Raw genomic sequence first — 17570 nt, forward strand, 5'->3', positions numbered from 1 at the left:
CACTCCAAGACAGATAGGGCAATGATGGGTTGACTTCCAAAACTTTTCCTGAAATTGGAATGATGGTCATCCTTTCCAGAACTATCAGACTACAACACTTTCCACACTTAGAACCAGTAGTAGGATTTTGTTTTGGCTTTGACAGTGCCTAAGAACTTAGTTAACTTATTGAAATGGAGGGCATGATGGTTACAGAGTACAAGCCATGACTACCATGTATTCACCAGATTGCACTCCCCATACACTCATTTCCCTTGTTTTTAGGATTACCCTTGGGGACTGAAGTGCCAGTTTTCAACACATTGAAGAATCTGAGGCACCAAATGTTCTTCTGCACTGTCCTATTTTGAAACTAGAGCCCAGTTTTGATCGTTATTTCTCAGGGATATAGGATGGATACCACATTTAGTATGATAGTATTGATGGCAAATATTTCCTAGTTGTACCTGAGCATTTTGGATAATGGTTTTGGGCAAAGAAGAAAGAAAAAGGAAAGTTATCAAAAGACAGAAATTGGTACTAAGAAATTACCTACTTCTAAATACGCATTCCAAAATAACTAATTAATAATTCTTACTCCAGGAAATATGGATTGCTGATAGCTTAAGGTCACCTGACAGGTAGTCAGTGTAAGCCATTTTGGATGGTAAGAAGGTTCTTCCAGTTTGAGCCGAGGTCTTCTTCCTTGTAACTTTTCCTCAAACTTCCAGATGTCATAGCTTTGCCTTTTAGAGCTACACAGATAAGATCCTGTATTCTCCTTCAATGGCATTGCTTTAGGGATTTGAAGATATTGATCATATAAGCCCTAACAAGCCATGAATGAGGTAAAGCTGAATCAGCATGTCAGTTCAATGGACATTGTGGATAGAAAGCAGTAATTTCTAGTATCACCATAAAAGGGAAAAATAAAGAAAAAGATTTGGATTTTAAGGAAAGAGACTGTTACACAATAAGTCAGCTCTGGTTGTGCCTGCATCCTGATCTTGTTTAATACCCACAATCTTAAATCCTTGCTTTTTCTATTTGTCTCATGTTCTTCAAATTGTATATACTCTTTATTCACTGGTACCAGTACAACTTAATTTTTTTCATCTTATCATTGTACCCCTAATTCATCACCAGTCTCCTCTATCCTAGTAGACTTCCTTACCCTTACCTAGACATTCATCTAATCACTTGCACATAGTGGCCCAGACTCTGATACTAGAGTTTCTTTTATCGTTAATGATATATAACATGGTTTCTGACATCCCTGGAGCCACTATCTTATTCCTTTCTCTGAAGCTTGTTTTCAACCCACTTTCTGGGGGTGATCTGTCAACTCAAAATCTATAATGGATAGTGAGTCCTTACACTTCTTCTAGAATCTGATGCCTTCTCCTCTTTATTTATAAGTTTTGTGCAAAATACTCAGTAGAACATTCTCTGTGGATTCCTGCTTGACCCTCATGGGAATCAACACATCTGATTTCAGACAATCACCAAATTAATTTTATTTTGATTTGGCTGAGCTTCCTCCCCCACCACACATTTACTCACCATATATCATGTTAAAATGGTGTCCCTGTTGCCTAGATTTAATTCTATTTTTCCTAGTCTCTTACTCCAGAGCAGAATAATGAGAAGAATGACTAATATTTTGGATGGCTGTTTTGAACAGTGGGTATAATCCTGGGCTTGGAGTCATGAAGAGCTGAGTTCAGATCTTTCTCAGATACATTCATTGTGAACTTGGTCAGGATACTTAAACACCTGGTCTCAGTTTCCTCATATGTAAAATAGAGATAACAATAACACTTACCTCACAGGACTTTTGTAAGGATCAAATGAGATAACAAAAACAAACCTTAAAGTACTGTATAACAGCTTGCCCTTACTGCTGCTGCTACAACAGCAACAAATACTACTACTACTCCTTCTACTACTACTACTGCTACTACTACTACTACAGCTATTACTACTACTACAGCTATTACTACTACTACTACTGTCACTACTGCCCTATTCCTTGTCAGGTAACACCCCCCCAAAAAAAACTTCTTTCTATGGAGTCTAGAAAGCTGATCTCTAAACATACCATTTTCTTCCCCTTCTCTCAAAACCCTCGTATCTGGAAACTTTGTTGCTACAAACTGGCACATTCCTAGCTAATTAGTATTCAATTGCCCAGGGCATTAAAGGTAAGAAATGAATCAGATTTTGCTAAATAAGAACCTGCCTCTTCATACAAATACCTAACCTAATCTGTATCTTGAGACAATCCTTTGAACTTATCTACAGCAACCTACAATAAACTGGAAAGGAAGGCAACATCATTATATAACTTGGAAGTCAAAGTTGGAGAACACCTTTCATATGCTCATCAGTACTCTTCCTCTTCTCACTATGGATTCAAGATGATCTCACACAAGGCCTATGCTTCCATATGGATATATATTGGAGATTTAGTTGAATTCTTTTATTTCAGTTTACTATGACCTCTATATCTCCTTGACTTCTCTTCCTATCCCCCTGCCCATCATTTTCTGGGTGTCTGAAGTGGAAATCTATCCATGGTGTGTGGTAAAAATACACATGTAATAAAGATCTATTGCTTTTAGTATCATTTACCCATTCTACATCTCTAAGAGCATGACCCTCACAAAATGACAAATATTACTACAAAAAAAGTATGATGATATCTATTTACCCCTCTCCCAATCAAAAATCCAGACGCTAAAGTCTTTATATCTATTCCTGTGTCCATGGAAGCAGGGGAGTTGAGACAGAAGTAGCTGCCAATTGTCATAATTAAAGTAAAGCTTATCTTCTAATCTGAGACAACCAACTGGCTATTTTTAAAAGTTGAGAGACATGTAAGCCCTGTCCCAAGGTCCATTACTTTGGTACTCTCATCCGATTGTCAAAGATGTAGGCTCTGCCTTGCATCTCTATCAACGTGGGGGCATTGTGGAAGGGAAGGCTATATTCGATGAGGGGAGAAAGTTTCATTTCTCATCTGGTTCCCCCTTGTCGACTCTGAGTGGGAGTCCTCCTTTAGGAATCTTCCAATTGAGTTTGCTTCCAGCTTTGAGAAAGAAGATGGAAAAGTCCAACCCCACTTCATGTTGCTAAAGGAGAAGACTCTGGAAGACAAGAGAGGATCTGGCAGTCTCTATCATGCCCCTATTCCCAGTTTGCTACTCTAGAGATTTTGGGGTGTTTCTGCTTGGATGAGATCTGTGACAATCTCTCATGCTTGGGCTGAGTTATCTTGCTCCCAATGGGAGAGCTCCATCATTTTATATTACCTGATATATCCTATGAATAACTTCTCTAAATTTTGTTTTGCTATAATTTGTATAAATTGATTTCTTTGCTATTCATTATGTACATAGTTTCATTGTGTAACTTGTATTTGGTGGGAAAGGGGTTAAACTTTGGTTTAACCCAATCATATCCCCTAGGTGAACACTATTTAAGAGGCAAGATAAATATAGTTGCAGCCTGGTAGCACCTCTTTCTGAGGAGAGCAGAGTGGTAGTTTCCAGATCCAACCTCCTGCTTCCACTCCTGACTGGAATGGAAGTCTTTTTTGGGAAAAGGGTGATGGATGAGTGGGCAAGGCTAGAGATGTCCATTATGCATCCCTTTGAACCACACTCTAACACAGTCCCTTCTCCTAAAACATGGAGTGCTCTGTACACATGTGGGGCCCACTCAAATCCATATAGCTACACCTATGATATGGATATTTGCACTTATTATTATGAATCAGGACAAGGGAGCTAATTGAGATTTTTCTAAGGAAAATAAAGCAGCCCTGCAAAGTCTATTTATCTATTTGTTTGTATCTTTATTTATATGTCTATCTTTATATGTCTAAACTTGTGTTTCCTGTGTTGTTTTTTGTGTGTATCTACATGCATGTGCATGTATGTATGTGTGTGTGTGTGTGTAAAAATGTTGCGTGTAACCTTGCAAATAATTACAAGTTTTAGGAACAAAGGATGCCTGCAGTCTCATAGTTACTAACTAGTTACCTAGAACTTCTGACTTTAGTTGCAGCCCTGCTTTTCTTACAAGACCACACCTCCTTTCCTAAATCAACTTGGTTGCACATGGCACCATGGGAATGCAGCATGTCAAAGAACCAGCACACTCTATTGAATTCTTCTTTCTATGCTAGGTCATTGGAAGTTTTTAATTTACTTTGAAATTTCTTGGTGCCCTCATAAAAGGTGAAGTGCAAAAGAACAATTTTAATAAGTCATCTCATTCTTTTCTGGGGACTCACTTTTTTGGCAATGTGCGAATATTGCATTCTGCCATCTGCTCCAAACGGAATTTTGATTTTTGCTCAGGGTCAGTTAAAATGTGCTCAAAATACAATTGTGTAGCTAGGTTTTGATTCTTGCTCAAAAGTCTTATTATATGTTGTTTAGTATTTAAAGAGGTGGCACAAAAATCTTCTCTCTCTCTCTCTCTCTCTCTCTCACTATCTCTCACTATCTCTCATAGTTGACATATTATGCTAATAAAGTTTAAAATAAATTTGCCTCTGTAGTGGCTGGTGGTTCTGTTTTTTATAGAAGCGTAAATCTTGTGGCACTGCTTTCAGTTGCTATTGATGAAATGTCTTCAGAGAACAGGAGTCATTTTGGACCTAGAAAATATTGCTTGTGAGAAGAGACCCAAACAAGGACCTGCCCCAAAGCCCTACAACTAGAGACTGCCCCAATGAGAAATAAGATTCTCTGAGGTAGGATGGACTAAGTGAAAGTCATTATTCAGGTCCTGCCATTCAATAATTGATCAATCAATGAACAAACACTTATTGAGCATCTACTGTGTGCCGAAGCACAGTGTTAAGCTCTAGTGAAAATGAAATGATCCATGTCTTCAAGGACCTTATGTTCTATCGGAGATAGCATGTATGCACATAGCTATATATAAGGTAATTTGTGGGGAGGCATTAGCAACTGTCTAAGAGTTGGGGAGAACCTGACAAGCTTCCAGTAGAAGTTGCTGCTTGAGGTAAGCCTTGAAGGAGAATAGGGATTCTGAGATGGAAGTTGAGAGAGTGAATTATAGACCTAAGAGACAGTAAATACAAAGGCATAAAAATTGAGATGGAGTGCTGTGAATAAAAGAATAGTCCCTGCTCATACCAGAAAGGTAAACTTGGTTCAGAGCACAGTTTGTAGATTTTCCCTCTTCCATTCTTTCATTCCTACAATTCTTCTTTAATATAATACCATATGTATTTGTTGGGCTTAGTTTTAGAAATATCAGTCTTGAAACTCAAGAAGTCATGAGTGGCCCTTTGTTGCCTACAGAATTAAGTTCCATCTTCTTAATATCCTCTAGCATCACTCACCACAATGTCTTAGCAACCTTATCTGACAGAGTGTGGGACCTGTAGTCAGAAAGATTTCTGTTGAAATACGGCCTCAGGAACTTACTGGGCTGTGTGACCCTGGGTAAGTCATTTAACTTCTCTATGCTCAGTTTCCTCATCTGTAAAATGAAGGTAATAAACAACACCTACCTCCCAGGTGTGTTTGTGGATCATACATATGAGATAACATTTGTAAAGTGCTTTGAAAATGTTAAATATCAGGTATCATCAATATCACCATCATCACCACCAGCACCACCACCACTACCACCACCACCACCATCGTCATCATCAAGTACATAGCGTTTTTTCCAAAACTGTTACACTGCAGAAAAAAATGAATAATTCCAAAGTGAAACAAAAAAGAGCAACGTGCTTTGATTGAGGGTACCTCAGTTAAAATCCTTGTTTTTCCTTACATGTGTGACCTTTCACAAGTGATTTCCTTTTTTTCTGGTCTTTAGTTTCTCCATTTATAAAATGAGTTGGTTGGACTTGATGATTTCTAGAATGCTACTAGCTCAAACAGTTCCTTGGAAGCATTGTAGCCTCGGTACCTTTGCTTCTTATGCCCAAAATACCTTCTTTGTTCCCTGTTGCCAACTACATTTCTGTCTATTATTCAAAGCCCAATTTCAAAATCATTTCCTCTATGAGGTCTTCCATGAAATCCTCTTATCAGTTATAACCTTTGCCCATTTTGATATATTGACTCTTTTTTGTATCTCTCTACTATACTTATCCTATATTATATTGTCAATATAAGTATTATGTTGTAGTTATATTATAATAATTATATGTCTATTATAATTATTTCATTTGTGTCTTATCTCTGTCCTAGATGCCATACTCCATGATGAATTGGGCCTTCACTGATCCACAAGGTCAGAGACAAGATTCAGAAATTAATTAGAAATTTGTATTGAGTTAGAATGAGGAGTCAAGGAGGACACTGAGATTGTAAGCATATGTATCAGTAAGGCAAGATCCATGACTTTGAGGATGACCATGAACATGCCTGTATGATTCAGAATAGAAAAGTATGAAAAACTTTCTAGGTAGAAGGCAGAGGAAGTATAACATTTTAAACACCAGAATATCAAATCCCAAGACCAATAACTACAATTTGATATGCAATAATTATATTCCAAAACCAGTAAGCCCACCTCAATGTAGCAACAAGGAAATTATAACAGTATTATAGCAAGGAACCAAGTCATCCTATAACTTTACCCCCTGCTAGGGCCTTCCTGTACACAGTCACTCACAAATCCCAACTCTCTGCTTGCCTGCATCCTCTCTCGAAGTTCTGAAAGCCCTTTCACTTCTCAGAGTCCTTGCAGTCTCCTGGATTCTCTGGATTCTCAGTTCTCCAGTCTCTCAGTATTGTAGATTCTCAGCTCTTGGATCTCCACAACTCTCTTTTCTGCACTCTCAGCTCTGCAGTCTCTCTCAATGCCTAATGCCTCAATGTCTTCTTGATGGCTGCCTCTCAATTCTGCTGCTCTCAGTTCTGCTCTCTCACACTCTGGGCTCTCTTTATATGCAGTGCTAGCAGGCATCTGATTGTCTAAAATATAGTGCACATATAATTGGCTCTGGTCTTAGCACACTTCCTTAGGGCCCTGAGGGTTTCACACCTCTCGTGACCTACATAGCAGGCTTGGGGCCTAGCACCTAGTAACTGCCTACAGTCAAGCATCTCCTAATGAAGTTTCCCTTAAGTGGCTCTACCTGAGAAGCTTCCCTTAACTAGCTCCACCTGAGGCCTATTGAATGGGGTAGGGTGGGGGGCTGGGATTTTTAATCAATTATCACCACAGCATAGGTAACAAGGAAGATGATGGTGATCTAGACCATGATGGGGAAATATTAAAGAGAGGAAGGAGTATGCTTGAGATGAGCTAAATTTGGGCAACATTCAGTTTTTGATGCCTATGGGCTATCGAGTTTCATATGTCCAGAGACAATTGGCGATGTGGGATGATAGATTGGGAGAGAGATGACTGTCTATGAATTTGGGAGTAATCAGCAAAGTGATGATAACTGAGCCCGGGAAAGCTCTTGAAATCACCACATGGGGTAGTATGGGTAAGAGAGAAGTGGGGCAAAACTAGAGTCTTGCAGGAAGCCAATGATTAGTAGATATTAATAGATGAAGAACAGCTAGTGGCACAATGGATGGAGTACTGGACCTGGACTAAGGAGGACCTGAGTTAAATACAACTTTAATCACTTGCTAATTTTGGAACCTTGGGCAAGTCACTTTACCTCTGTCTGTTTCACTTTCTTCATCTGCCAAATGGTGATGTGATAGCCTGTGTCTCCTAGTGATAGTGTGAGAATAAAATGAGATATTTCTAAAGTGCTTTGTAAACCTTATAAAGGCATATATAGCACCACATAAAGGCTAGCTATTATTGTTAATATCATTATCAATAATAATATTTTAATGACTAGAAAAGAAGGCTGAAAATAAACATACTAGTAGGATTAGAACAAAGAGGGGGCAGTATCACGATAACCTAGAGAGGCAGTTGGTGATTATGCATTTATGATTCTCCTGTGTTTCAAGAATTGTGTTAAGCACTGAGGATACCAGAAAAAGGCAAATTGTCACCCTTACCATCAAGGTTTTCATATTCTAAAGGGAGGAAAAATTGTGCAAGTCCTTTTGTACTTTCAAGATATATACAGAGTATAAGCAGAGAGTATCAGGGAAGACAAATTGATTAAGACTGGCTAATTATATGGTGGATGAAGATTGAGAAAATACCAGTAGATTTGGCAATTAAGAGATCATTGGTAACTGTGGACAGGACATTGAATGAGGAGACCCAGAAGCAAATTGTGAGGGTTTAGAAGTGAGAGGAGAGAAATTGCAGGTGTCTAGTGTTGATACCTTTTTCAAAGAGTTTAGTTAATATTAGGAGAAGAGTTCAGATGATAGGATCAAGTGATGGCTTGTTGTGGTCTTGTCCTTATTTTCCTTGGAGGCCACTTTAGCAGTAACTACATAGCATATCCGCCTTATATCGGAGATCTGAGAGTTCACATCAATACAATTAAGAGCCATATGGACTTTTTTTACTTAGATGTCATTTATTTTTGTGGAAACTGTGGCCCAAATGGTCAAGTGACTTTTCCATGATTTAACAGCTACTAAAATTAGAACAAAGAGGGGGCAGTATCATGATAACCTAGAAAGTCAGTTGGTGATTAAGCATTTATGATTCTCCCATGTTTCAAGAATTGTGTTAAGCACTGAGGATACCACAAGAAGGCAAAAGTGTCATCCCTACCCTCAAAGTTTTCATGTTCTAATGGGAGGAAAAATCATGCAAGGATTTAACTCTAGGCCTTCTAGCTGCATATTCAGTGTTCTCTCTGTACCATAGGTTATCTGGGAATGATTCTAAAGGAGAGGAGAATAATGCTTCAGTGGGCTTTCTCTTTAATCTGAAATGAATAGGTCTGTTGATTGGGACAAAAAGGTGGCAGATGATATCTATCTTTCCTTCAGTATACCCTAGCTTTTTAATCATAACATTATGTGGTGATTCTTAGGGTATCATATTTCATCATGTGCTGCTACAATTGCTTTCCTTCCCAGAGCCCAAATTTGGGCAATATTTTAAGGAAATGTTAACAACCTTTTATCAAGTTCACACTGAAATTTTACGGCATAAAGATATGAATTATCTGCCTCATTACCATAGCTACAGTGCATACTACTACATAAGTTCTGATGAATAAGACATTTGCAAGTGAGGTGCAAAGGACCCATCTCAGTTATGGTTTGGAGGATAATCTTAACTGCAGGAAGGAAAATCTCACAGATACTGTTGGACCAGACCAATGCACTTTGATAGTCTTTGTTTGGAGAAGAGGGCAGATAACTGGTCAGCTGGCCCAGCAAAACCCTTAGAAAATACAATGGTAGAGCTGGAAAGCAAACTACAAAGGAATATAGATCAATCTCTTTATTTTATAGATGATGAAACAGTCATAGGAAGGTTCAGTGACTTGTTTAGTGCCCCATGGCTATAGGAACAAATTGTTCTCATCCTCCCATTCCACTGGAGAAATCTGCCAAGGGAAATCTTTACATGCTTTGGGTAGACATCTCCCTAATGCACTGTTGGGTTTCAGGCCTGTCAGTTGCTCTCAACCTGGTTTAGTCCATCTGCTAAGATGGTTTTACCAGAGTGTGGTCACTGCTCATGTTACAGCTTAGAGCCACAGGTAAGGGGCTGGGCAGGAATACAAACATGCCTAAACACATATATACATATATATAAATATATATATATATATACATACACACATATATACATATATATATATATGTGTGTGTATGTGTGTTTGTATCTGTGCATGTATGCAATCCCCATATATGTATTGTGCGTGCACATGTATGTGTATATCGGTATGTGCATATATATGTATATATGTACATGTATGCATCTATATTGTCAACATATACATATGCACATGCATGTATGTGTCCACTCCCAGGGATGTGCTGAAAGTATCTTGAATAGATTTGTTACTGCCAATTGTTAAATTTTTGATATGAGCCTTTACACCTTAGAAATTGGCACTTAACTACAAATCAGGGCCTGACACACTGTCATTTTGATTGTCTAGATGTAATAAAGTAATGGAGAAAATTTTAATAATGCCAATTAAACTTCAAATATATCATGCATACTTTTTTTTTTCTTCTTGGAGAACAGGTTACATTTAGCATCACACTTCCACCTTTCTCCCATTTGGTTATCAAATGTCTGTCAAATCTGCTTCCACAATATTTCTCATATCCATCCTTTCTTTTCCTCTTTCCTCCTCTCTAGTTCAAGAATTTATAACTTCTCTCTTAGACTTTTTACTATCCTCCTATCTTATCCCTCTATCTCTAACATTCCCTCTTTTAATCCATCCTACCTTAGATTGCAAAAATAATCTTCTTAAATCATAGATGTGATTGTAATATCCCAAGATTAAAAACCTACTGCCTTCTGATTCTAAATACCTTAACCTCACCTGTAAGACCTTCCAAAGTCAAGCTCCACTGAAGCCAACATGTACATTATGGTGCAATCCAACCAGTCTAGCAATTCTGGCCCAACCATATCCTATACTTTTGTGCTTCTGTATTTTCCATCACAGTATTTATTCTTGTATCTGCTTGTTTATTTTCTGACATGCCTGTCAGTTCCATTCATCATTTACAAAATGCTTTCAGAATAACTATCATGTAAGGGAAGCAGTATTAGTATCCCTAGTTTACAAAGCTAGACATAAAGGCTCAAGGAAAAGTGATTTGCTCAGGCCACTCATTTTTCTTCCAAAAATTCTTCCTGGTGGAGCCAAGATGGCAGCAGGAAAGTGGGGACTTGTTTAAGCTCCCCCCCCAAATCCCTCCAAACACCTGTAAAAATGGCTCTGAATAAATTCTAGAGCTGTAGAACCCACAAAATAGCAGAGGGAAACATCTCTAGCCCAGGACAGCCTGGATGGTTGCCAGGAAGGGTCTATCCCACGGTGCTGAGAGCAGAGAGTCAGCCAGCCAGAAGAGGCCTTGGGACCATGAAATAGTGAGCTGTGGCAGTTACCAGACTTCTCAACTCAAAAACACCAAAGAGCAGGCTAGGGGGAAACTGCAGGGGATTGAGTTCAGAGCAGTCTAGCCGCTAGCTCTGGGGATGGAGGAGGTTGTGCAGCAGTGGAGGTAGCAGCAGCAGGAAGCTCCTGAGGCTGCCTCCAGAGTGCCAGCATCAGCACCTTACTCAGTCCCTGGCTCACACAATGGGAGGAACCTAGGAGCAGATCAGAGAGGGAATGCAAGGAGCATTTTGTGGGCACAAAGGCAGATTCTCTTGCCGTGCCCTGCTTGGATCTGAATTGCAGTTTGGTGGTTCTTGAGGGAAGAGGAGAGCTGCTGTGACAGAGCCTGGGGTGACAGTTGAGTAGAAGTAGCTCTGAAAACAGCAACACTTGGACCCTAAAGCCTGGGACAAAGTACTCTCTACTCTACAAGCAGTCATATCCTGACAAAAAGCTCAAGTAGTTGGCTGGTAACATGACTCAGACTCAAACTCAAACTCTAGATTCCTTTTTTGGTGACAAAGAAGATCAAATCAAACAGCCAGAAGAAGTAAACAAAGTCAAAGAGCCTACATCAAAAGCCTCCAAGAAATATATGAATTGGGCTCAGGTCATGGAAGAGCTCAAAAAGCATTTGGAAAAGCAAGTGAGAGAAGTAGAGGAAAAATTGGGAAGAGGAATGAGAGTGATGGAAGAAAAACATGAAAAACAAGTCAATGACTGGCTAAAGGAGACACAAAAAATACTGAAGAAAATAACCCCTTAAAGGATAGATTAACCCAAATGGCAAAAGAGCTCCAAAAAGCCAATGAGGAGAATGCCTTGAAAGGCAGAATTAGCCAAATAGAAAAGGAGGGCCAAAAGACCATTGAAGAAGATACCACCTTAAAAATTACATTGGAGTAAGTGGAAGCTAGTGACTTTATGAGAAACCAAGATACTATAAAATAGAACCAAAGGAATAAAAAAATGGAAGACAATGTAAAATATCTCATTGGAAAAACCACTGACCTGGAGAATAGATCCAGGAGAGAGAATTTTAAAATTATTGGACTACCTGAAAGCCATGATCAAAAAAACAGCCTAGACATCATCTTTCAAGAAATTATCAAGGAATACTGCCCTGATATTCTAGAACCAAAGGGTAAAATAGAAATTGAAAGAATCCACCGACAGCCTCTTGAAAAAGGTCCCAAAAAGAAAACTCCTAGGAATATTGTCACCAAATTCGAGAGCTTCCAGGTCAAGGAGAAAATACTGCATGCAGCCAGAAAGAAACAATTTGAGTATTGTAGAAACACAATCAGAATAACCCAAGATCTGGCACCTTCTACATTAAGAGATCGAAGGGCTTGGAATACGATATTCCAGAGTTCAAAGGAGCTAGGATTAAAACCTAGAATCACCTACCCAGCAAAACTGAGTATCATGCTCCAAGGCAAAATATGGGCCTTCAATAAAATAGAAGACTTTCAACCTTTCTCAAAGAAAAGACCAGAGCTGAATAGAAAATTTGACTTTCAAACACAAGAATCAAGAGAAGCATGAAAAGGTAATCAAGAAAAAGAACAAGAAAAAGAAATTGCAAGGGACTTACTAAAGTTGAACTGATTTGTTTACATTCCTACATGGAAAGATGACATGTATGATTCATGAGACCTCAGTATTAGGGTAGCTGAAGGGAATATGCATATATATATATATATATATATATATATACATATGTATATATATATATATATATATATATATATATATATATATATTTATATGTGTATATATATATAAGTGAATGTGTATGTATGTATATATGTATGTGTATATATACATACATACATATACATATATATATATATATATATATATATATATATATATACACAGAGAGAGAGAGAGAGACAGAGACAGAGACAGAGAGAGAGGACACAGGGTGAGTTGAAGATGAAGGGAAGATATCTAAAAGAAATAAAATCAAATTAAGGGATGAGAGAGGAATATATTGAGAGAAGGAGATAGGGAGAGATAGAATGGGGTGGATTATCTCGCATAAAGGTGGCCAGAGGAAGCACTTCTAGGGGAGGAGGGGAGAGGGCAGGTGAGGGGGGAATGAGTGAATCTTGCTCTCATCAGATTTGGCCTGAGAAGGGAATACCATACATACTCAGTTGGGTATCTTACCCCACAGGAAAGAAGGAGGAAGAAGATGAAAAAGGGGTGATGATAGAAGGGAGGGCAGATGGGGGTGGAGGTAATCAAATACAAACACTTTGGAAAGGGGACAGGGTCAAGGGAGAAAATTCAATAAAGGGGGATGGGTTGGGAAAGAGCAAAATACAGTGAGTCTTTCACAGCATGAGTATTGTGGAAGGGTTATACACGATGATACACATGTGGCCTGTGTTGACTTGCTTGACTTCTTACGTAGGGTGGGTGGGAAGGGAGGATGGGGGAGAATTTGGAACTCAAAGTTTTAAAAATAGACGTTCAAAAACAACAACAAAAAAGTTTTTGCATGCAACTAGAAAATAAGATACACAGGCAATGGGGCATAGAAATTTATCTTGCCCTACAAGAAGGGAAGGGAAAAGGGGATGGGAGGGGAGTGGGGTGACAGAAGGGAGGGCTGACTGGGGAACAGGGCAACCAGAATATACACCATCTGGGAGTTGGGGGGAGGGTAGAAATGGGGAGAAAATTTGTAATTCAAACTCTTGTGAAAACAAATGCTGAAAACTAAATATGTTAAATAAATTAAATTTAAAAAAAAATTAAAATTTCAAAAAAAAGAAAACATGAATATGAAAAATATAAATAATATTACTTTGGCTTGAGTGATGAGATGTATTGTGGGGAGCTCTATAAATATCATTGTAAAGATTATTTCTTTGATTCTTCCATCTCCTTTGTTTACCATGTACAATCAGTGACTGACTCCTATTACTTTTACCCACACAATATATCTTGTATCCATCTCCCCTCTGTTTTCATTGCCACAGTCCTAGAGAAGTCCATCATTATTACTTTCCACAGCTACTGAAATAACCTCCTAATGTGACTTTACTAATCTACTGTCTCTCTTTTACAAGCCATCCTTAGCACTACTGGAAATTTTTTTAAGTATAATTTTTTTTTCTTACCTCATCACTTTTTTTTTCAAAAATCTTCAAACTTCTTCGTTTGTTTTGGCTTCCCCAAATTTTGTTGAATATTTACACTTACTGATATCCATCTCAATCCACTTTATTTTCAAGTTACCCTCTCTGTAAAATTGCTTAACTGCATACATGTAGATCAAATGTCTAAATCCTATATAATATAAATCTTCAAGAGCCTGGACAGGAGGAGAATTATATTTTCTTTCCTGCTTGTTCTCCTCTACCAAAATACCTAACAAATTTCTTCCTAGGAAAAAAAGTTGTCTTGTTTCCCTGCTCCTCAAGTGGTGGGTTTGGTCAACATGGAAGTGCTCACTTAGAAGTGTCCTACCCTTCTTTTAAGCAAGGGGATCTTAACCACCCTTTCCCTTAATCCAATCAGGATAACATTTAGAGCCACATGGTGTGGGTTGAGTAAAGAGAAGGGAATGTAAGTGACTGGTCTCTGACTCCTGCATGGGTATAGTTCCCCCAAGCTACCTTTACCATACTCAAACCCAACTGGAACAAATTTTCTGTGTTAGTGTCAAGTTTTTCAACCTTTGATTTGAACTGGGTTTTCCTTTTAAAAGGTATGTATTTAAGCGAGAATTGTACTGGATAATATCAAATAATTTCAGTAATTTCTGTACCCTATTCCATATGTCCATCCATATAGATATTAGAGGGTACCATGGAAAGATAAGTTTTGAATATTTTCATGTGTTGTGCATTGTAAATCACTGTAGCTGAAATTGAAGTGATTTATGGATGACTTTTGTCGCAGTAAAGCTCATTCATGTAAGACACTTCGGCCGTGATAGATTTGCTCTCTGCATGTTACATCTATGGAGCCAACAATGTTATCTTCATGCCTCAATCTTTTTGTGGTAAAGGGAATCTTTTTATTTTTAACCAGCTATCCTGCATCAGACTAACAAGTACACCTGTCAAATCAACCCTTACAAACAAGCAAATTTAGTTTCCAGGGATGCATTAAAAGACACAAAACCTATGGAGTCAGCACAGTTTCTGCTCATTGTGAATGCAGGATGAAAAAAGGTACAAGGCTGGTCGAAAAGAATGGATTCTGTGTCTTCATGCATCCAATTTTCTGTCAAAACTTTATTAGTCATTAATGTGCTGTTTCTGTGAATTTATTTTTCCTTTTTTTAAAAAAATGGAGTAAAACTGAGATGCAAATAAAGATGTAGTAAGTAGCTAAAGCCTAAAATTTTGTATGATAGAACTATTGCTGTCCTTATTGGTATAGTACCTAGCTTCAAATTCTGACTCTGCTACTTAGCTAAACTATCATTCATTCTCTTTAGTACTTGGTTTCAATATCTGTAAAATAACAGATTAGATGAACCGGTCTTTAGAGTCCTTTCCACCAGTAAATTCTGATGACTTTATGTAACACAGCAGTGATGGGGTCCCCTAAGATTTTCACCTCTTTGATTACTCTAAATTTTTCCACTCATTAGATATTTACTCCATGACAGTTCCATTCCAAAATATTCTTCAAGCTACTGGCATCTTGGCAGAAGGAATGCAATTCTATAATAGGTATATACATTTTTCCTACTTAGCTGAAGGTTATATCAAATAAAGTAACTAGAGTGAGTAACCAAAAAATCCCATCAAAGATTTAGATTCCTGAAAAAGTGTATGATTGTATAGAAGAAAGAGTGCCTCACCTGGAGTCATCGGGTCCTGAGATCAAATCCTGTGTCAGATGCTTAGTAGCAATGTGACACTTGGCAAACGATAATCTTTCTCAGCCCGAATTTTCTTATTTGTCAAATAAAAACACCACCTGCCACATTATTTTGTGAATGTATATATAAGGAGATAACATTTCTAAAGTACTTTATGCACCTTTAAAAGCTATATAAATCCTATTATCATTATTATGGGAAATGATGAAATATCAATCAATAAACATGCATTTATTAAGGACTTACTATGTGCTAGGCCCTGTGCTAAGTGACTGGGATACAAAAAGAGGCAAAAGATATCCCTTGCCTATTTTTAAATTGGGCGCCATCCAGCGCGCCGCAGATACAAGTGCCTCTTCGCGCTCCCCCCACCCCTGCCGACAACGGGCAGCCATGGAAGACATGAACGAGCACAGCAACGTGGAAGAGTCTGACGAGGGCTCCAAGATCAATGCTCGCAAGAGCCAGCAGGAAAACGGTAAAATATTTATTTGAGGGCCAAGCTGGGATACGATCAAGAAAGACCTCACTGAGTACCTCTCCCATTTTGGAGTGGTTGTAGACTGCTCAAATAAGACATATTCCGTCATGGGCAGATCGAGGGGATTCAGAATTCTGCTTTTCAAAGACGTCTGCTGCCTATGTGGAAAAAGTCTTGAAACTCAAAGAACACAAGATGGACGGCAAGTTGATAGATCTCAAGGCGGTTAATGCTTTAAAGGGAAAGGAGCCCCACAAGGAAGTGTTTGTCGGCGGACTGAACCCAGATACATCGGAAAAACAAATCAAAGAATATTTAGGAGCTTTTGGAGAGATTGAGAGTATAGAACTTACTATGGACACAGAAACAAATGAAAGAGGAGGATTTTGTTTTATCACGTATACAAATGAAGAACCAGTAAAGAAATTATTAGAAAACATATCATCAGATTGGTTCTGGGAAGTGTGAAATCAGAGTTGCCCAGCCCAAATAGGTTTACAGGCAGTAACAGCAACCACAGGAAGGAGGTCGGGGCATTGTAGATGGCGGACGAGGTGGGACTAGGAGTCGTGGAGTAGGTCAACAAAGCAGGTAGGGCAAAGCACTCCGAGAGGGTGGTAATCACCAACACAATTACCAGCCATATTAAAGGAGGACGTGGAGAAAACAGGTGCAGATGCTACAGCAGCCTATCTTGCAGGATGACAACATTGAATGGAGAGTGGTCTTTTATTGATATGAGATAACTATTTTGTGAAAGATATTTAGTGTACATGACACAACTGTGTCCAATTGTATATAGCGGCCTATTCAGTTTTCTTGTTTTTGCTTTGTCCTTTCTCATCTGTTATGACAAATGTGGATTTGTGTTTATACAAATTTTGTTTGTATAATTTCATGTTAAATGATTCTCAAAAATACATTACTTGTGATTGTTAAATATATATATATATATATATCCCTTGCCTTCAAGGAGCTTGCAACTTAATGGGGGAGATGATATACAAACAAATAAAAAACAAAGTGAGATATATACAGGAAATAAGAAATATGTGAGAGAGTAAAGGCAGTAGAATTAAAAGTGCTTGGGAAAAGCTTCCTGTGAAAGAAGGGATTTTAATTGGGATTTAAAGAAAGTGCTTGAAGTCAGTAGGTGGACATAGAGAAGGAGATCATTTCAGGCATGGTGGATAGCTGGAGAAAATGCCCGTACCTGAGAGATGGAATGCCTTGTTCATGGA

The 17570-nt window shown here is 38.4% G+C and overlaps 1 pseudogene; it reads left to right on the forward strand.

Moving 5' to 3' along the window:
- Positions 1-16166: 16166 nt before the first annotated feature.
- LOC118840689 lies at positions 16167-16978 on the forward strand (annotated as a pseudogene).
- Positions 16979-17570: the final 592 nt, after the last annotated feature.

The sequence above is a fragment of the Trichosurus vulpecula genome, chromosome 3 (assembly GCF_011100635.1).
Source record: "Trichosurus vulpecula isolate mTriVul1 chromosome 3, mTriVul1.pri, whole genome shotgun sequence".
In the NCBI taxonomy this organism is placed as follows: domain Eukaryota; kingdom Metazoa; phylum Chordata; class Mammalia; order Diprotodontia; family Phalangeridae; genus Trichosurus; species Trichosurus vulpecula.